This window comes from Lepidothrix coronata, unplaced genomic scaffold (assembly GCF_001604755.1).
Source record: "Lepidothrix coronata isolate B3197 unplaced genomic scaffold, Lepidothrix_coronata-1.0 Scaffold49, whole genome shotgun sequence".
Classification (NCBI taxonomy): Eukaryota; Metazoa; Chordata; class Aves; order Passeriformes; family Pipridae; genus Lepidothrix; species Lepidothrix coronata.
In genome coordinates this window covers 818,689-839,778 of record NW_016690229.1, presented here as the reverse complement: position 1 = coordinate 839,778, position 21,090 = coordinate 818,689, and the positions used below count along the sequence as shown (strand labels likewise).

Genomic DNA, 21,090 nt, shown 5'->3' with positions numbered 1-21,090 from the left:
ACATATGAGTGAGTAATAAACAACAGCCAGTATTATATCAGATGACTGGGTACAGCTAGAAATGTATCTGTTTGGGTGTTGAATTATCCCCAAATTTGAATTATGGGCATATAATTCAAATTATCCCCTTCCAGCAATATAAAGTCTGACAGACATATTTTTTTAATATACTTCTTGTGCTGTTTTGCATTATGTCACATCCTCCAGCGCTAAAACCACAGCTTTCCTACCATGATTCATCAGAAATCAGGGGGGAAAAACAGTTGAGATCTGATATACTGAGTACTCTTAAATTACAGAGCAGCTTCAAGTGTAGTGTATGAGGAGACAGAGGCAGGGTGAATAAGTATGTCTTGGGCTGTCATGTCCATGAACTGGGAAACTCACTGGCTCATTGAATCATTTCCTGGTACTTCTGCTCATCCATCGATACACTGCAACCAGGCTGGGCTTGCAGAGATGAAAGGCAGAGTAATTCAGAGCCAGCTGTAATTCTTTATAAAACATACACTGAGTATTTTTGTTGACTCCTGCATGACATTTCCAAGGTGGCTGGGAAGCCAGGCCATTTGTTACAGGCTCTGGATCAATAGAAAGCACAGAGGAAAACAGGGAAAGTTAACATCCAGTGGAAAGGACAGCACAACTTCTAAGTTTGCACATCTCAGCTGTGCACAGGGTGCATTGCAGGGGAACATCCTGTTCTTCAGAGAGACATATTCAATCACTGAAAAATATTCAGCATGAGGAAAAGCTGCTGCCTTATGTATCTGTAATTGTCAGATTTACCAGTGAATAGAACAGAGGCATTTGCAAACCCTTCTCCTCCTATAGCAGTATGACCACGATGGCTACCTGTGTGTGTAATGCACATTCCACAGACATTGAGAGCTCTGACACGTCTGAATTCCCACTTTCATTGTTGCTGGCCGCTTTTTCACCCCAAAATGATTACATTTTAGCATATAAGAGAAGCTAATAGATCATAAAAACCTAAATATGTGTTTTCCATCAGACATGATCTATCAAGGATAAAAATAATTTGCTGTATTTGTTCTCAAATGATCAAATTTCAGAGTAGAGTCTTGCTGACTTCAGGGGCTTGATGACTGAAAGTTTACAGGGAGTCTGGGCTCATGTTTCAAGATCTGATTTGAAAGCCAACTTTTACCTTGTACAGATTCAGGACTTTCTTCATGTCATTATAAAGATCAAGTCTATTCCCCCTTGTGTTTTGTGTGCTGTCCTTACGCAGAGAAGTTTAAAACCAGGCTTTTAGTGCTTTCTATATTAAAAGATAGAGGGGAAAGAATTATACCTCATAGGTTTGTCTACGAAAATCACTTGAAAATTACTACTTTTGCTAAGATTTAAAAGAATTAACACATCACCTGGACTTTGCATGTGAAGATTTAACTTTTTGATAAACAGCAAACTCATCTCCTGCTGTGCCAGCTATTTTTAACCCACCTTGTGAGTATGCTTTTTTTATTGCTTTATACAGCATATCTGATTCTCTCTAAAGCACAAACTAAAAAATCTATCGGGCTGTCATTTGCTGCATAGTGCCATCTATCATCATGCAGCTTGGCAGCTGTAGTGCAGGGAGGGAGGGGGGAGCTGGAGCAGGAGGCACAGTCAAGGACTTTCACATGTAACACCAAAAAAAAAAAAAAAATCCTTGTCACAATTATTTATGGCTCTTGCTGGGGCACATAATAGGACACATAAAACCTCTGTTTCAGTTTCAAGCCCCCTCCCCTGTCGGAGTCGGGCACAGGCAGTTTTGCTTTACACATACAATTTCCTGAACAATGCCGAGCACTTGTGAAGTGACAGTGACAAATACTGGAGGCTCTGGCTGCAGCTCTGCAGGCTGTTACAGGAGCAGGGGTGTCAATAATCAAGGAAGGCTGCCAATGATACCAAAATGCCACTGTGATACTCTCCTTGTTCAAGCAGCTCTCTGCAATGCTTTTATTTTGAAGTTCCAGGAAACTTCTGGTGTCCCTGTAGTTCCAGGCTGCGAGGAAATAAAGTGTCGGAGGGACCCGTGCCAAGAAATGATTTTTCATTGTTTGATCTTCTGTGCAGTTTGATCTCACGATAACTAAAATATTGCTGGTTCAGAGGGGCTTAATGAATATTCAGCAGTTTCCTATTAGTGTTAGCCTGGTGTGAAGTCTTTTTGTTAGGGTCTATCGTATCAGCCCTCTGCATGGTGTGCTTGACTTTGTTGTTCAGAGTGTAACCTTTGGTTCAGGTCCCAGCTGATGGATTTCAGAGCGACTCTGCTCCTCTCTGGGTGGCAGCAATGGGTGGGGAGCTGTGCTGTTAAAGAAACCATACTTTAGGTAATTAAACATAAAATTCGGGTCCAAACCAACAAATTGTCTTGCTTGCAGTTTCTCAAGAAAGAGCATAGGCAGATATTAACCTTGATGTCCCCATTAAAGTCCTCTGATACACTTTTTATTTCCCATATCTCATACTATTTCTGATCTCCAGTGTTAAGTAGCAGACTGTTAAATTAGCAGAAGAGAGGCCAGGATAGATTTGCCCCTGTGGAGCAAATCAGTTTTGGAGGTACGATCCACAAAAACACCAAGAATACAAATTAAACAGAAGCACTTGAAAAACCATTCACTTTAAGCACAATACATTTTGATTATTGTTAAGGCAGCCACAAACAGCATCGAGGTACACAAAGTAACTGTCACGAAACCCACTCTTGATAAATCAGGGTTACATTTATCTAAATGAAAGGCACCTGCCCTCTTCCTGAAGCTGCAGAAAAAGATGGTGGCTTTAGGACAGCTTCAAATGTTAAAACATGCCTAGAAAAAGAAAAGGTCTGAAAGACCAAGTTAGTTAGACACGAATTGTGATGATTTTCTGTGGTTTAGTTCCACTGCACTGAGTGTGCTGTCAGTCATGTGCAGTTCATTCAGACTTGTTTCTCACGACCACATTCCCGGGGCAGTTCCTACAGGTTTGAAGTGCTCCTGCATGAAGCAGGGTTGGTTTAGGAAACATGGATCCTGCTGGCTCAGTTACATCCCACATCCACCTTATTGCCCCTGTGCAAAAAGTGTTCTGAGAAACTGTTCCCATGTGGTAAAGCTCGTCTCTGCTGAGACTTTACATTCCACCACCCAACCTCCCTCGATTCTAAGTCTCTAACACAGAGTTCCTGTTGAACAGAGGTGGTCTGGACAAGAGTAAGTTGAAACAGCTGTGTGCTCTTTACCTCATCTGCACCAGCCAGTTCCTGCTCTCTGCTTCCTCCCTCACAATCTCATTAAACATGTACACGTGGGTTTTTTCTCCTGCATAGTTTCGTTTTAAATTTCCTGTCCTACTTGGATTTTTTTCTCACCTTAGTGAAAATAGGAGTGGGATCAAATGTTGAACAGACCATATTTACGTCCATTGCTATTGTTGTTTTCTTTAGCTCACTGAAAATTGAGAGGAGAACTATGGTCTTTATTGTTGTTTCTGTCAGTAGCACCTACACAAGATCCAGGTGATGGGCAGCATCAGGCACAATGTTGTCTTGATTCCTGCACAAAAGTGTGAAAGTTGACATCATTATGTTAAAACTCCCAGCACAGGAAGGACATGGAGCTGTTGGAATGAGTCCAGAGGAGGCACCAAGGTGATCAGAGGGATGGAGCAGCTCTGTTGGGAGGAAAGGCTGAAAGAATTGAAATTTTTCAGCCTGGAAAAAAAGAAGATTTGGGGTGACCTAACTGTGGCTTTCCAGTGCCTCAAGGAGTTCCAGGAAAGATGGAGATTCTATTTACAAAGGCCTGGAGTGACATGAAAAGGGGAAATGGCTTCACACTGACAGAGAGGAGGGTTAGATGGCATATTGGGAAGGAATTCCTCCCTGTGAGGGTGGGGAGGCCCTGGCACAGGTTGCCCAGAGAAGCTGTGGCTGCCCCATCTCTGAAAGTGTCCCAGGCCAGGTTGGACGGGGCTTGGAGCAACCTGGGATAGTGGAAGGTGTCCCTGCCCATGGCAGGGGGTGGAACTGGATGAGCTTTAAGGTCTTTCCAACCCAAACCATTCTCTGATTCTATGAAACTCTCAGAAGTGAGAGCAAACCTGGTAGATTAAGGAGAGATTTGCCAGTGTTTGCAAAATATATTTTACTTTTTCCAAGAAAAGTAAGGAGGAGTGCATGGGCTCTTCTGCATCAGACTCTGCAGTGCGTTGGGATTACTGTCAATCAAACTAATTTCTCACGGATCACTTCTTGTCTTTAATTTCTGTTCCTTTGCTTCTATTTCCTACAAGCTTTCATAGCATGTTATGCTTTTGGCACTTTCTGAAGAGGAAAAATATTTTTCCTGGAGTTTATAGATGCATTGTAGAAGAGGTTTAAATACTATCAAAAATGCTTTAAAACCCCAAATTTTATTGGTAGTTGAATGATCCATATAGTAGAAACATCCATGTAGTTTCTGTTTATTTTCAGTGCATTATTTTTTTTTTCCTTGAGTTTTTTTGCTCTAGGGACTGTTTCAACGTAGTTGGGACACATGAAAACAGAATTCCAAATGTGGGTATATGCAAATAATTAATGTTAGCATTAAGGCTTATCTAAGGAGCAGAAAAATGGAAGGCTTTGGTTGTGGCATATTTCCTGGGATTTTCTTTGCACTGGTTCCCTTTCAGCATCTCACTTTTGGAGAAGTCTCTGTTCTGCAGTGCTTCTGTTGCTTTCTTATTCTAAAATCCAGTTAAGTGTAGAAAAATGTTCACTGCCCTTTTCTTATGAATTACAAGGTTGTAAAATCATTACGAATAAGAAGGAATGTGCCATAGTCTGGGTTTGTTGACTCTGGACCAAACAGTGAGTGGGAAAAAATAATGACTCGTTGGGTCATTTGGGGAAAAATCACAAATATTGAAACACTGTGAGTTCTTTGGGTTTGGATTTGATAGATCAGGGGAAGGGAGCTGCAATGATTACAAAAAGTGGTAGATTTAGGTTTGATCATTTCCTTACAAACTGTTCTCGATAATTGTGCACACAAGTGTGAGGTGTATTTTTATATTGCTGATTTTCTACAAGCGCACTTAGAATCTGCTTTAACCACTTTGAGGTTGTAAATTACCAAGTAATTAATATTAGAAGGTAAAAATATTATTTAAGGTCTGCATTGGTACAAAGAAAAAACCAATGCCATAGTGCCCCATCCATTCCTGTTCACAAAACCAGCTGCCATGGGAGTGCATCACCTGAGGTTTTCCACAGCTAAAAAGTGCATTCTTGTGAAAGGCTGCCTTTCCAATTTTTAGAAGACAAAAGATTTCTATTTACTATACAAACACATTTACCTGTTTGCCAGCTGGTGACTGTGATGCAGAGTTTTTCCGTGAGTCACCACGGAGTGTTTTCGGTTTGTTTGGTTGTTTCAAGTCAGTATTTAATAAACTTCAAGCCTATTTGGGTTTTAATTTCTTGTGATGCCACAACACATTGTTCTTTGCTTGAGATTGACACCAATTTAGTAAGATGTGGCAAACATGCAGCTACCAAGGAAATAGTTTCCTTAGCAACAAGGAACCTATTGACAACGCTCCACACGGAACCCACTTTAACCCCAGTCTGGGGAGTTGCTGTTTCTCTGGTTTCTGGCTGTTCTTTGCATCTGTACAAATCAGACATTAGAGGACCAAAATGTGCTGTCTATAACCACAGGCAAAATCATCTTCAACATGCATGAAGGTAGGAGTTGGTGAACAACCAGTTGCACCATCAAAACTTGGGCATTTAACAAGGCACAGTAACATTTAAAATGCATGGTGGGCAAATCTGAGCTTAAGTAAAGTTAATCTGTAAGCTGAGCCCAGGTGACACATCCAGGATTTAATAGAGCATGATATAAAATAATAGGAGGAAAAAAGCCTTGGTGTGTTGTGCTGACACACATTTTTGGGCAGAGGTATTTATATATGCCACTGATGGAAGCAGCCTGGGTAAATGCAACATTAAGTTTAGGACTGATAAAAATAAAATAAACATTCCACAATTCCACGTGGGAATTGTTCCACCTAACTCATCTGTCATGTAAAATAGCAGTAACAATGTGTGACTTTACTGGGAGAGGAAAAGCCTTAACCTGTTTCAATGGAGTTTGGGTTTAAAAAAAAGCCCAATACAAGTTCAGAAAAAGTAATCTCATCACAACATTCCTTGTTGTTTATATTTTTACAAATATTTTAGTTACATGTTCCCTGCTTTCCTGATTTAGGCACTGGCATTACGTGGAATGACCCAGTATTAACGATGGGAGTCTAAGACCAGAAGATATTTGAAGTCAAGTCCCTGTTCTGCTCCATATTTTCTTGTGCAATTCCCCATGGACTCACATTTCCAAAGGGACTGGCACTTGTGAATATTCCCACTTAGGAGCAATCACCGAGAGACCATTATGAGGATATGATTTTTGGAAAATGCTAAATGCTCATGTTCTCAGAATAAGATCTCTTTAAAGTGTTCCCAAATTTGAAGCACTGCATATGTTAGAATTCCTACAGTTCCTGGCACTGTCTCCAGCAGTGGAGCAAAGCACAGAGACAGCTGAGACAGGAGAAACCAGGCTTGAGATGTTATTCCTGCAAAATCAGGATATCCTTGACTCCCACACCTGGTGATGCAGATGCTGCATCAGGCCAGCCTGACCTCGGGGTCCCCTCAGTCCTTGCCCACACCCAGGTTTTAATATCAACGTGGGTTTAATGATAATCAGGACAACATAATACTAAAGCCATAAATCCCAGAATCCCAGAGTGGTTTGGGTTGGAAGGGACCTTAAAGATCACCTCATTCCACCCCCTGCCATGGGCAGGGACACCTTCCACTAGCCCAGGTTGCTCCAAGCCCCATCCAACCTGGCCTTGGCCACTTCCAGGGATGGGGCAGCCACAGCTTCTCTGGGCAACCTGTGCCAGGGCCTCCCCACCCTCATAGGGCAGAATTCCTTCCCAGTATGCCATCTGACCCTCCTCTCTGTCAGTGTGAAGCCATTTCCCCTTGTCCTGTCACTCCAGGCCCTTGTAAATAGTCTCTCTATCTTTCCTGGAACTCCTTGAGGCACTGGAAAGCCACAATTAGGTCACCCCAAATCTTCTCTTTTCCAGGCTGATCAATCCCAATTCTCTCAGCCTTTCCTCCCAGCAGAGCTGCTCCATCCCTCTGATCGTCTTGGTGCCTCCTCTGGACTCGCTCCAACAGGTCAATCCCAGCATTTAATTTATATGAAGACTCCCTGATTTCTAACAGGGCTCTGGCCCACACAGAATTGACCATTAACCAGTGAAATAAGCCATATTTTCCATAACAAAAAGCAGCACTAAAGTGCTCAACATTGACATTAATATAACTTTCAAATAGTTTCTAGGTAAAATTCAGTGGGTCACCTCTGTCAGGTTTTAAGATTTGGGTCCAAATTTTCAATTAAAGTCTCTTATGAAACCTGTAGCAGCACCTGCACAGTTTTAAAAAAATAGCTGTTAGATTAATTTTCGTTGCAATTTGTTAAATAACACTCTACAACAAAAGGAGAACATTACAAAGGTGAAAAAAAAAATCTGTTCTATTTCAAACATGAGAATCAGCAAAACATCTTTGAAATCAATAAGAATCTTTATGATGGCTTTGGTCATAAAGATCTGATTTTGAAAATAAAGCCCTTTTTGCTTGTGTATAAATAAATGTAGAAATTACTGCACAATGTCTCTAGAAATATATTTGAATACATTCAGAAATATATTTTCTGAAATGAAATTATTACTTTGTCTTTAGTTCCACTGATCTGAAATAATTCAAGATAGTGCTGAGCATTTGGAAATCATGTTTATTCCAAAAAGAAATTAATAGCACTGTAAAACAGAGCGCATCGTGAAGATCTGACATCATCAGCTTTTGTGATTGTTTTTGTTTGGGTTTTTTTCTTAATTTCAGTTTCTCTTTCTGTACTCAAAAATGGTAAACCTGTGACTTCTATTAAAGAACTTTTTAGCTGCTAAACTGCCTTAATTAAATTGCTGTATCAGCAGTTCCACACTGAGCATCTCCTTCATGCCAAATGGTTGTGATTTGATTATCTCTTCCATGAACCCTTGCAATTCTGTGGATATGCTTTTGTATAATTAGATGAAGTATGGCCTGAAAACCAACAATATTTCCTAGCCACTGGTTTTAGAAATCCTTGCTAGGAAGAACACTGGTGATAAACTGATTTTTTTTTATGCAAATTACAAGTATTATAATCTACCAGATACTTTAGCATCAGTTGCTCTTCAATTTGAGAAAATGCTGATTTAAAGCACAGCTTAATACAGTTTTTTCAGTGAAGCGTAATAGTAAAAAAAAAAAGAAACAGGAACTTCCTTCCTTAAAATTCTCACATTAGTTTGGCCAAAGACAGGTATAGTTTCATCTTAAAAAGAATTTAAAACTTTGAGCTAGGATAGTCTTTAAAATATATATATTTTAAAAAATCATCTCCAAAATCACATTAATAAGTGTTCATTTTTTCATGTCCTGTCGCACAGGGCACAGTGTCAACACTCAACACAACAAACAGTGGTGCAGCCAAGCCACCAGCTAATTCCATTGGTAACTCGTCCCAAAAGGCAACTAAAAAGCCTATTTTGAAACATATGCCTTTGTGGATGTCTACTAGTGATAATTTGCAGCTGAGCCCTGCTGGATTGGAGCAGGTGAGTTGGAAGGGATTTAACCTCATCCTCGTGCAGGTTTCTCCAGCCCTTCATTCCCTCACACCCAGCCCGGGCGAGATGGCTTTTTTTTTTTTTTTTCCTTTTCCTGGGAACAGACATTTCAATTTCATTCTCTCGTCTCTGGTGGTTAACGATGCCAAAAAGCAGCATTAGGGATACCTTGGTACTTGAGGTTCTCTGACACTTATTAAAAACTCCACATGACCACCCCGCTGCCTGTCGGGGTCGCTCAGGCAGAAAGGCTGTGGCACAGAGCCACGGGCAGCTGTGGCACTGATGAACTCCCGGGATCTCAGGGGGTCTTTTTAGCTGCAGATGCTCCAAAGTTCTTTAACAGTTTGAAAACAAGGGGGTGACAGAGGGTGTCCATCTCTCCTGAAGTCTTTTCCAAAGAAGGGGGTGACAAAGGGTGTGCGTGTCTCTTGAAGTCTTTTCCAAATGATGGAGTGGGGGAGACATTGAGTTTTGCAAGGAGCCTGTGGGATCCCCCAACACAGGTTCTGCCAAGGCAGAGAATAGCTGCTATAAAAGCTTAGATCTGCAAGGGACACAGACAGTCTGAGCCAGGGTGTCCTCCTCCTCCCCAGCACAGAGTGAGGAATTGATAAGTTTTAATGGTCAAAATAAGAGTTGTTGCAGATTTCCTCATCAACCTGCATGAACTTTGCCAGGCTGTGATTTTGAGTGAACTCTGCCAGGCTTTTCAAGGCCAGGCTGGATGGGGCTTGGAGCAACCTGGTATAGTGAACCACATTCCCTGTCTTTCCACTCATCACAGAATAGTTTAGGTTGGGAGGGACCTTAAAGCTCATCTCATCCCACCCCCTGCCATGGGCAGGGACACCTTCCACTAGCCCAGGCTGCTCCAAGCCCCGTCTAGCCTGGCCTCTTTCTCCAGCTATTCTCATCCATGCCCTGACTTGACTCACCCTCACTTCAAAGAATCTTGAATAAGACCCAGAAATGTCTGAAAAATTTCAGTAACTCTGTTTTGGTAGCAAATAAGAAATGAAGAGACTTTGGGCAAATTAGTAACGTTGGTTCCAACCGTTGCATTATTAAGAAGAGCCTTCAGTGTATACTGGGAGAATTTCATCTTATCCATATGCATATCTGTTGCTTCCTGTTTTCTTGATAAAAATGCCAACTTGATTCAAGAGTTCTGCCTTGAGCAAACTACACAAAAATATTAACATTTCATTAACAGAACATCCCCTGATATGTAAATGATGATACAGGACAAGCTCCTCTTTACAGCAGTAATTGCTAAACACAGGAGGGTCACAAAAGCTGAAATTTTGGTGAGCAGCAGACTCAGGGCACGTTATTGTGGTGTCACCAACAGCTTAAAAAACAAGGAAAACCCAGTGACTTCTGGTCTGAGTTGTTTGGGAGTGGTTGTGTGTTCCTGAGGTTAATGAGAGAGGAATTGAGCACATTCACACATGTGATATCTCTGAGCTGTTTCTGTAAGAGCTGCTAATGTAGGACAGAAGTAATAAACCAATAAATTAAAGGTTCTTAATTATCATTAGAAAATATTGCTGTCTTTAAATGCAGATGCAAAGTGGTGGGGGGAAAGAAGTAAAGGACTTTCTGTTTTTAAATTAGCACGAATGAAGAAAAAACACAGCTCAGATTTTCGTTCTGACTAGTTTTAACTGGGGAAATGCTGAATATGCAGTGATTTCATTTTTTTTACATTAATAATAATAGGAAATGGTAGATAGTGGCATCTCAGCACAATTCTAATTTAATGAGAAACAATAAAATAGTTTTCCAAAGGGGCCTATTTAGGTCCAAGAAAGGGGGATATTAAACTTTCAAGATTTATTTTACTTTCTTTAAGGTGTGCTGATGTGCATTTTCTATGACTATATTCTATCTGCTGATTAGATCTTTTATAATTTCCTTAGTAGGAAGAGAGCTGATGTTCTTCTGACTGGATAATGTTGAAAAGGTATCAAGCAGGTCACCTTTTTTTTAATTGTGGTTCCGTTGATCTACATTGCAAAATATTTCCTTTGGCTTTGTGCAGGATGATGTCAGGAGAGGAGAAGGGAAAATGGAATGTAAAGGAGAACGGAAAGGAAAAAAGAGTGAAAAGGAGAAAGGAAAGGAAAAAGAGAGGGAAAGGGAAAAAGGAAAGAAAAAGGAGAGGAAAGGAAATTCTTGACCTGCTGGTACAAGCCTAGATCTTGTGGAATTTAGAAAAGGAGTAGAATCATAAAGTAAGAAAACTCAGGGAACTTTATTCGTGAAAGTGGTACCGTGGCACTTCTGAACTACAACTCCTATGAAGCACCACAGTGACATCAAAGTGGAAATTTTTTCAGGGATAAGTTTCCTTCTTTTGTTTCCCTCTTTTTTTCCTTCTTTGTGATTAGAAATTATGGTTTTGTTCACAGCAGATATTTTTTCATTAAGAAATCATACAGTTATATTTGGGGGTTTGTTTTGGGGGGCGAGTTTGTGGGGTTTTATTATTGTGGATTTGGGTTTTTGGGCTTTTTGGGGGTTTGTTTTTATATTGTTGGGTTGTTGTTGTTGTTGTTGTTGTTTGTTTGGGGGTGTTTGGGGTGGGTTTTTTTGTGAAACCCAATTTGATGAAGACATTTTATCCAGACCAAAAAAAGTACAAAGTCCAGATCTTATCAATAATTCAGTGAGAATGCATGAGCACCTGGAAGAGAATGATGCTTGGGCATGAAAATAGGGAAGTCTCATATCTGAATTAAAGAAAACTTACTGTATAGTGTAGGTCTCACAAACTTTGAGCCTTGGACAGTGACTGGAGGCTTTGCTTTGTAGCTGAGTGCACGTAATAAGCACAAAGGAATCGGTTTCCAAGCTCTGAAGTCTCTGAGATGCTCAGAAATAACCCTGTGCTTGGCTAAGCCATAGGTGCCCAAATCTGTGTCACGTAGCTGGTTAATTGAGGCACCACTGCATGGTTTCCTCGTGGGCTTTTCTGATTTAAGAACAGAAGATACAACAGTACTGTTGACTGAAGGCGTGGGTTGCTCAGTCTTCAATTAGTAAGGGAGTCTGAGCAGACAATTCTCTTCAGTGATTCAGTAGGTAACAATGGATTGTATCCCACATCCTTTGTAAGCCCCCTTTGTACATTTTTCTTTTCAGGCTAAAAAGCTTTAAACCTTCCTTAGGAAGAATGGAGTAATTCCCTCAAAATATTGAAATGTAACTATTACTGTAATTATTTCAATATAGTCAAATGTACAGCTTCATATCAGAATGTTATTGCTATTATTTTTTAACACATAACCAGCACTGTGCTCCTTTCTCTGTTTGTTTTCAGACTTTTCCTTACCCTGGAAACCCACAGTGCAAAATTTTCTTGTGCTGTGGTTGGATCCATGGATTTAGAAGGAAATCATGTGACTCATGAGATAGCAGAAGGCTCCAAGTTTTAAGACCTGTGTTCTGAAGGGTTTAGGAAAGGCACAAGTCAGTGCTATGAGGAGCAGCTGAGGGAGCTGGGTGGGCTCAGCCTGGAGAAAAGGAGGGACTTTCTCACTCTCTCCAAATCCCTGACAGGGGAGGGGAGTCAGGTGTGGGTCGGGCTCTGTTCCAAGGGACAGGACAGGGGGAAATGGCCTCAAGCTGTGCCAGGAGATGTTCAGGTTGGACATCAGGAGGAATTTCTTCATGGAAAGGGTTGTCAGGCATTGGAAGGGGCTGTCCAGGGAGGTGGTGGAGTGACCATCCCTGGAGGTGTCCAAGGAACGACTGGACGTGGCACTCAGTGCTCTGGGCTGGGGGACAAGGTGGGGATCGAGCACAGGTTGGACTTGATGATCTGAGAGGTCTTTTCCAACTTTAATGATTCTGTGATAACACCAGGTATGTCCCAGGTTTTGGGATTTCAGTATTGCTGTGCATTTTCCACATGACAGTAATTCTGAGTGTTGTATTCTTTTTTCAATCAACATTAGCTGAGATTTTCCTGTGTCAGAAATTCCTCTTATTAACCCGTTTTGCCTGATTTCTTTGCATAAATTGATTATATCCTCCACATAATTAATAGTCTATCTCATCTAGGGGTAGAGTTTTAATTCTAATCCCATGATGCCAAGCACTTCAATGCTCTGGGAACATTTTGGGGTACAGTTGCTGCTCTCTAATTGAGCTTTAAAATATGTATTTCCCCTAAGTTCGTCAGACTAGAAGAGCAGCATTTAGGCAGTTTTAGGTTAATAAATTAAATACTTTTTCTAGGACCAGCATATTTTGATCATTCCTTGCTGACTTTATTTCCAGTGATTCTGTTTGACGTCAATCTCTTGAGGAGACCTTTTTGGATAAATTTCAGCAGACATCATTATGATCAAAATATAACATATATTTGTACTTAAAGCACATAATTAACCATTGGAATTCGTATTTCAACCATCTTTTTCTGTAATGCCTCTTCAGTTCACATCATATTTTTTGTTGTGCGTGTTCCAAAGGTCTGTGTTAAAAAACACTCTTTCTTCCGAAGGACACTTGCTGTATAATCCTTTGTTAGGATAACAGGACCATCTGGTCCCATCCATCTCTCTCCAATTTGATGCTGGGTTAATTGCACCCTGTCAGCACGTGTGATTGACACCATGTTTTCTCTCTTCACTAAGAGGAGTCTATTAACAATGCCGTTTGTCTGAATTCTGGGAGATCTTTTCACAGCTGCTTGTGTGGGACCATACACTCTCCCTGAGTTTTGCTATCAGCCAGTTACAGTAAAAATACATAAAAAGTAAATTAATAATAGATATTCTCAATTTTGGTGTCTAGGCACAACCCAATGCATTCTTCTCTAAAATGGAATAAGGTGGTTTGGAAACAGTAAATTAGAAGGTTCATTATTTCTTTAGCAGAACAAGAATGGGCATCTCCCTTCATCCTCTTGTTAGTGCATTGTTCCTGCAACATGCCAGGAATTAATGGCACAGTTCCTCTGACTTCAACGGAGTGATATTAATTTTTCCTCACCCTCATTTCACCTCGTGTTGTAAAATACTTCATACACGAGATTTCAGTTCCTCTGTAAATATAACCAACTGCACAACAGTCTGGGCAACTGCTTAGTGGAGCACACATGATCTCACTGTGCCCATTTCAGCACGTACCAGGACAGCAAGGTGTATCCTGATCAGGTGTTTGCTCCATTTTACCATTTGGATCTCTGTGTGCTTTGCTTTGTTCGATACAGAGGGATCCCTGTTGTCTCCAGGCAGTTTCATGTGAGGTGTGAGGAGCCCCAGGTCTTTCACAGGCGGTTTCTGTCCTGTTCTCCTGCTCCCACAGCACCCAATTTAGAGCCCAGCCACTGATGGACAACCAAGATTCACTGTTTGCCATTAAAAGAAATGGGCCAACTAATTCATAATTTTAAGGAAAGCCAGCTTAACAGCTCTACCAGTTTTACAACTCAGACTTCTGCAAGCTTCAATTTATTACGCTCAAGACCCTCGATGGAGAGAACTTCAGACTCACCAGCGCTGATCTTTCATTGCTTTGCACTTTTCTGTTGCCAACACGCCCCTGCCATGAGGGTTTGACATTACAAGATAACATTTTGTATCCACTTACTCCTTCTTTTACATGTGTTGACATTAAGCCGAGGAAATTTGTGCGTCATTTTCCGAGGCGTAGTTTCTGTTCAGAAAATACACTCGCACTGAGACCCCGCTGATTAAAACTTCTGCAGGGATCCCACAAATAAAGCACATACGGGTAAAACAACGTGCAGCAGTGAGTAGGGTGTTAGAAAATTTAAAAGGGATCAGTTCTCTGCTTGGCTGGGAATTTTACACTGGAATGCTGCCCAACTGCAAAGCCAGTTTCTCCAGTTCATGATTTTATTAAGATGATGTTTTCAAGGTTTGTTGAGGAAAATTGGTGGGGTTTTTTCATGTCCGGTTTCATCTGTTCAAAGTAAGACAGAGGCTGACTTCAGAACACCTGAAAGCTTTTCAACAGCAGACAGACTCCCTCCTCAAATCCAGGATGAACCCTATGATCACCCACCCATCAGAGGTGTTGGGGTAGGAGAGTGTCTCTCCCCATGGAGTGGGGGGATGCTCTGTAGCACCTGAAATGTGGGGCACATGAGTTAAGTTCTTTCATTTGCATAAAAGTATCTCAAAAGAAGTAACTGAACGATCCCTAACACCACCTCTATGTAAAACCACAGTGCAGAGAAACTTGAACACATCCCAGCAGGTGCCAAACCACTTAACCTACATCTGATTCGAGGAAAGTGCTTTTTTAACACAAGAGTGGCAGGAGAAAAGGACATGGGGTTTCTTCTGATTCAGAACAGAAATTTTCTTACTAACTCAAATTTTGATTTTTTTTTTATTATTATTATTTTCTATTATTTTTTTTTGGTGCTGTAATTTTCTTCTTCCATAACTTCAGTGAACTATTTATAGACTTCCAAATTCCAACTCTCTGGTACACGCAGTTGAAAATTATTTCCTTATCTTCAGTGAGTATTAGGCCTCTACATAACATGTGTGCATAACTTACTTGCTCTAAATTTGGTCTCCTCTACTTACACTATGAAAATGCTAATCTGTGAACCATTTCTTCAGAATTCTTTCCAGCATTGTTGGTGGTTGTTATTTATATTGTGAGAGATCAAGGGACAGGTCAGTGTTGCGTTGTGCTGGATGTTACAAGGTTTTTTTTGGGGGAAAAAAAAAAGACCAAAATTCCCTTCAAAGATGGTTCAGGCAGGAGCTCCAGCTTTGATTGTCACATCCTAACTGACAAGCTAAGTGCTGTTCCCAATTGTACTGTAACTGAGGCTGGAATGGGGCTCTTTGTTTTCCCCTTGGATGTTGGATAACTGGCACATCTCCATGTGTGAGGAGATGTGAAGCCTCTGCGATGTCATCAAACATCATTTCTAAAGGAAATGACAATTCTTTTTGTTACTTTCATTGGTACTTCTACATGGCAGTTGCTATAATTTAATGTAATTATATCTTTCACTGGATTTTATCCTTCTATTGTACATATATTCGTGCTTTCTCCAATGATAGTTTTCATTGCAGCTCCTGGTTTTCTTATAGAGAAATTCACTGCTTACCTTGCTGCACCTCAAGAGATGTGACCCCCTAATCTGCTTGCTGAAAATTTTTCCATCTCAGGCTTCTCACTGATGGAGCAGTAAGATGCCCTAAACATTTTTGCTCAGGCTAACTCTGTCCCCTACTATATTTTGCAATTGTCATGAGAACAGTAGTTCCTTGAATTAATCTTGTTCCTAGTCATCAAATTATTATAACTTAGTTTCAGCAAATACAGTTGCTACTCAAAAAACACATTACATTGTGGAGCTGGGTGAAATATTGTGCACATACAGCAAATGCGACAAAATTTGCCACTTCACTGGGTTTGCAAAAAGGGAGAAAAGGAGAAAGAAATCCCCCCCTTTTTTCCTGCTGTAATATCACTAATTACCTCATTAGCAAAAGGCCATTCCATCAACAAAAATGAGCTTTTTTTACATTTTATGCAAGTGACCTTGAAAGTTATATATGAAACAGAGGGTTTGTTGTACTTTTTTTGATGAAAAAAAAAAGCAAATACCTGATGATGCAAAAGACAGTGGAGAAGAAACAGTTCCAGCCTCAGCCTGGACACAGCAGCAGCAATACTGGATATGCTCCTTGACCTCAGTTAAATTCCCCTCATCTCTGTCCTTGGACAAGTCTGTTCAGGCTCCCATGGCCCTCTGTCCTACTCCCATTTTCTGCCTACCACCTTAAGTTACATTAGGAGAACTTAAGTGCACAAACTTGCCTTTTATTATCTTTTTTATCTTACTTTAAAAAATGTATTTGAAGCGTCTGGTGGAGGCTTTACAGGTATAATGATGTGTGAAGTAGGGTAATACTGCACAAGTCAATTAAAGCATGTTGATGCACAGCAGCTGAAGAACTGTCCATCACCATGAGTTTCTGTCTGTAGGGAATACTCCCCTTCCTGATCTCTCTGTATGATTATGGAATCCAGTGTTGGAAGCAGAAGCAGCCTGCTGAGTAACACACAGCTCATTGCAGAGTCACATGGACGAAGTTTTCCCAATTCCACAGCCACTTGCAGCTCCTCTGCCTCTTTTGGTGCGGGGTTGTTTTCACTCATGTCCCTCACCACACAGGATGAGGAATGTAGCCTTTCCTGCCAGGATGTAATTCATACTACCTGGCAGAAAAGAAATGAGCATTTCCTTTTATTATGCCCCATATTGTAATACTGGATGCTGTGAAAAGAAGCAGGTGAGTTAAAGACCAAGATTGTGACTGTGTGTTTCTTCCCATTCCCATGCACAGCAAATGCTCTTTCTAGGGGTTGCATTTGAAATGATTTTTATTCAGATGAGACAGGTAAAGAAAATCCTTACATTTGTGTGAACCAATGAAAGATCAGAAACCAGTGCCCTCAACCAGGAGAGAAAATGTGAAATACTCCTGGATAAGTTACTGTCAAGTCTAAAGTTACTCATTGAAATTCAGAGGGGACATAATTGTACCATGGGCAAAATCATGACTGCATTAAAATCAATCCTAAAATATCCTTTTGGTGGAATCCAAGCCAATATTCTCCTATTTTTTTCTGGTGCTGATGAAAATAGTGCTTTAGAATCAAGCACCAAGAGAAAATGAAAGGTCTCTCCATCTGTTTTTCAGGAGAATTGATCACCAGGACATTTAAGCTTCCTCGAGAAGAGTGTTTGCAGCCACATTCTAATTGGTACCTTTGGTTTCAAACCAAATTTGTGGGAACAGGTTTTGCTCTTGCCAAGTCCAGACTTTAAGCTTAGACAGTGGCTCGTGCCTCCTACAGAGCTCACGAGCTGGCTTTTCCCAGGAGGTGTGAGCTGAAGGGAGAAAACATCTGAGGAGGGAATGACCGACCAGCTTTGCTCAAATTTGGTCCCTGCAGACCTTGGGCAGGCTGACCCAGTTGTCTTGTGCACCTGAATTAAATCAGAGCTAACAGAACCAGAGCAGAGGGAGCCAGTTACTGGTGGGGAAAGTCAGAATAGTTCTGTCAGTGCTAATGAAGATACTCTGAGCACACACCAGTGCAAAGCCCAGCATTCAGTTTGTCGTTGCTTCTGCATATGAAGGTTCAAAGAGCAATCAAATGCCAGGATTCTTACCGGCTTGTCTCCCTCCCTAAATGACTATAAGGTGCCCCTACCTGTGCTGCCTTTCCTATGCAAAGCCAAAATGTGTTTATTGCTTCAAATGAAGCAATAAAGTAGTGAGAAAAAGAGTGTAGGAAGTAAAACCCAGCTCGGAGGATCGTGTGTTCCTGCACTAAAAATTTGTATTTAGCAGTAGATCCAGCTTCTGGCAACATGCTTTTTTTTTGTTGTTCCCAAGTCCAGGGCCTGTGAGGTTTCACTTCTCAAGCCACAGTCGTTTTTGCAGTGCACTTTCCCACTGTCAGAGTTGCTGGGGAAGAGATTCAGTGAGCCATTAAAAGGTGGGAAAGCATCCTGCTGTTATGTATATGAGAGCAGGGCTTTGTCTTGTCACATGTCAGATACGCAGCAGTAGAGGGAGAGAAAATCATCTTGGTATGTGATGGAGTTTGCAAGATGTCCTCCAAACCTTAATTATTGGAATGTGTCCTGGGATAAGTGATGCTGTCATTGAACCCTGATTAGTTCAGAGGCAGGGTGGATGCAAGAGGGAGGAAACATAATGTCAGACTAGTTAATTAGCAAGCGAGTAAGAGCAACCCAAATTGTACAATCTGATGAGCAATTTGTCACCCACTCATTTTAAATGAGAAATGTGGTATCACTTTGCATTTCCTTTATATTTTCCATCTTTGGATCTCTTTATATACGAACTAAGTTTGTAGCTTCTCTCTGGGGTTAGCAAGTGTTATAAACTCAGGGCTGAGAAGAATAAGTGACTTGTCCAGAGATCACACTTCAAGATCACTGGTGAAAAACCTGAGTCTGAACCAGCAGCCACGTGCTCTAACCTGGACTAGAATAAGAAAACATGGTGCAGGAAAATCAGAAATGGAGAAGAATGTAACATTCAAGGTCAGAATATTTTGTCTGTTGATGTCCTGTCCCCAGCATGTTTTCAGTTCATTTAGCATTCCTAGAGGGGATCTGAATTTTTAGGACACGAGCTTGGGGTAAATATATTTTATGCTATTTTGGTGGTACAAAAGCTACTGAAAGCTGATTTAAACGAGCAAGTGGGAGTTTCTGTCTGCACATGGATATTCTTCAGTGACGTGGTGCTGCCAAATGGCTTCTCCAGCACCTCCAGGATTCTGCACGAGGTGAACCAGCACCACTGCACTGCACAGCCTGGAGGGTCAGGGGAAACCACAGAGAACTGAGAGTAATCTAATCACTGTAGGGATTGGGCTTGGTCTGAATAAGAGAGATTCCTTCCACCTTTAAATTCCTGGGCTGCATCTCAGATGTTGCTTAGGGCTGTGAACGTTGAACTTCTAAAGCACTTGTGAGCTGTTCTGCCTGACGTTAATTATGTGAACAATTCTTGATACTGGTTATTTGAACATCTCAGGAAAGCAAACCTGGCTCTCAGCAGCCTGTTATTTCTTTGTAAATGCTCAGTAAACATTACCCTTTAAAATGGAGAAGGGTAATCATCCAAACATGTAACTTGGAAAGTGTTCAGCCAAAAAAGCAGCAAATTCATTTCCTATTGTTCTTTCACAACAGGAAGATATTTTTTTTTTAGCCTTTGAAAAGCACAGAGTAGTTTAGCATTTCCTGGATCATTTTTGAAGACTTCCAGCTTCTGAAGGAGTCCTTGAGTGATCTTAGGAACAAGCAGTGCTTTAAAGCATCATATCAAGCTTTTATAATAATGTCTTCAAGATGTCTATCACATTTAAAGTCTGAAGAAGGGCTTGTCTTTCTGAAGGTTTGTCTGTCTTTTTCGAGTCTAATCAGTTGATCTAATAAAAGGCATTACCTCCACCTGCAAACTGCATATTTCTCATATCTCTGGAGCATCACAGGCCCTGTTTTCTTACTGTTACCACTATAAAAGATGCACATGGACATAAATAACTGTTTCCAGAAAGTGATAAAAATGACCAGTTCAAAGAGTTGTCCCTTTAAAGAAGAGCAGGGGAAGAAAAAAAAAAGCTTTTAATTTTGAAACAATATGTCTCTTAAGGGTAAAGATTTCCCATAATAAGACCCCTGCTGTTATTCTCAGGTTCAAGAAATGTGAACTGCCCTGCACTCTCCTGCTTTGTCCTTGTGGTACTCACAGTTTGCTGCTCTTTGTCAGTTATTGATGCTTGTTATTGATAGGTATTTTTCAGTCCTGAGTTTATAGCAGGTGTGGAGCAGTTGTTCTGTGGGTCTTCTGGCTGAAAAGATCTGTCATGAATATCTGTGGGCCTTGATCCTTCAGGAGTCCCTTTCTGTATCAGTATAACTCAGGATGGGTCAGTGACACCTGGGCAGGGGGAATATTTAGGCAGGTCCTTTTTGTACTTATAGAGTTTTAGAGACTTAGCTATTCAGAGCCCCTGCATGAGGTCAGTTGAACCCAAAAACCAACATTCAGTGTTGTGGAGATCTTGGCAAACAGGTTTCTGTGACCTGACCCTGCATGTGTTCCTGAGGGGACAGCAGCTCCCCACCAGCACTTGTTCTACAGCAAGTGTGTCTTGTGAGTGATTGACACCAGTCACAGGGTAAATTTTAGACCTGGCCTCCAATTTCAGATTAATTGGGTACTATTACAAATAAGTTTTGGTTCCTAGAAGTTTGGGTTACATTCCAGGCACTAAAAGCAAGACGTTGCAAGTAAAATCAAGGTGAACTCAAGCATCTCCCAGATGGCTGAAAATTAAGCCACAACCATTGGGATCTCAAGTAGTAAAACTGAGTTTTGAGAGGTTTTAATGTTGCTAAATGTAAACCTAGGCTGGATGTGTACGTCTGTAGGTTGTCTCTCCCCAGACAGCCCCACTGGAGCTCTCCCTCTCTCGGTCCATGGTGTGGATGGGGGCTGTGCAGGTCTGGCAGGTGGTTAAACCCGCTCCTGGTCCTGCAGCAATTCTGTGACGCTGAACGTGCAGTACTGAGCACACCACCCAACTGGCTTTATTTTTGAAGAGATATAACGTGGCACAACCTGATTTAACCCAAGGCAACACCACCCAATTGCTTCTGATTGTTCTAAGTTATTTCAAGTCAGCTCCTTATTCTGGTTTTGGCTAACAAATATTGACACATCAGTATTCCGCCCATGGCTGAACTGACACGAGCACATAAATACGACGCAAAGC

General features: G+C 41.1%; 1 long non-coding RNA gene across 1 annotated transcript; it reads right to left on the bottom strand.

Annotated features, from left to right (window-relative positions):
• Window positions 1-1,954: 1,954 nt before the first annotated feature.
• Window positions 1,955-5,541, bottom strand: LOC108497566. The gene is made up of 3 exons (XR_001874882.1): window positions 5,350-5,541; window positions 3,380-3,563; window positions 1,955-2,331 (listed from the first exon to the last, which is right to left on the bottom strand). It is a non-coding gene; the product is annotated as an uncharacterized LOC108497566 (long non-coding RNA).
• Between the last annotated feature and the right edge of the window lie 15,549 nt (window positions 5,542-21,090).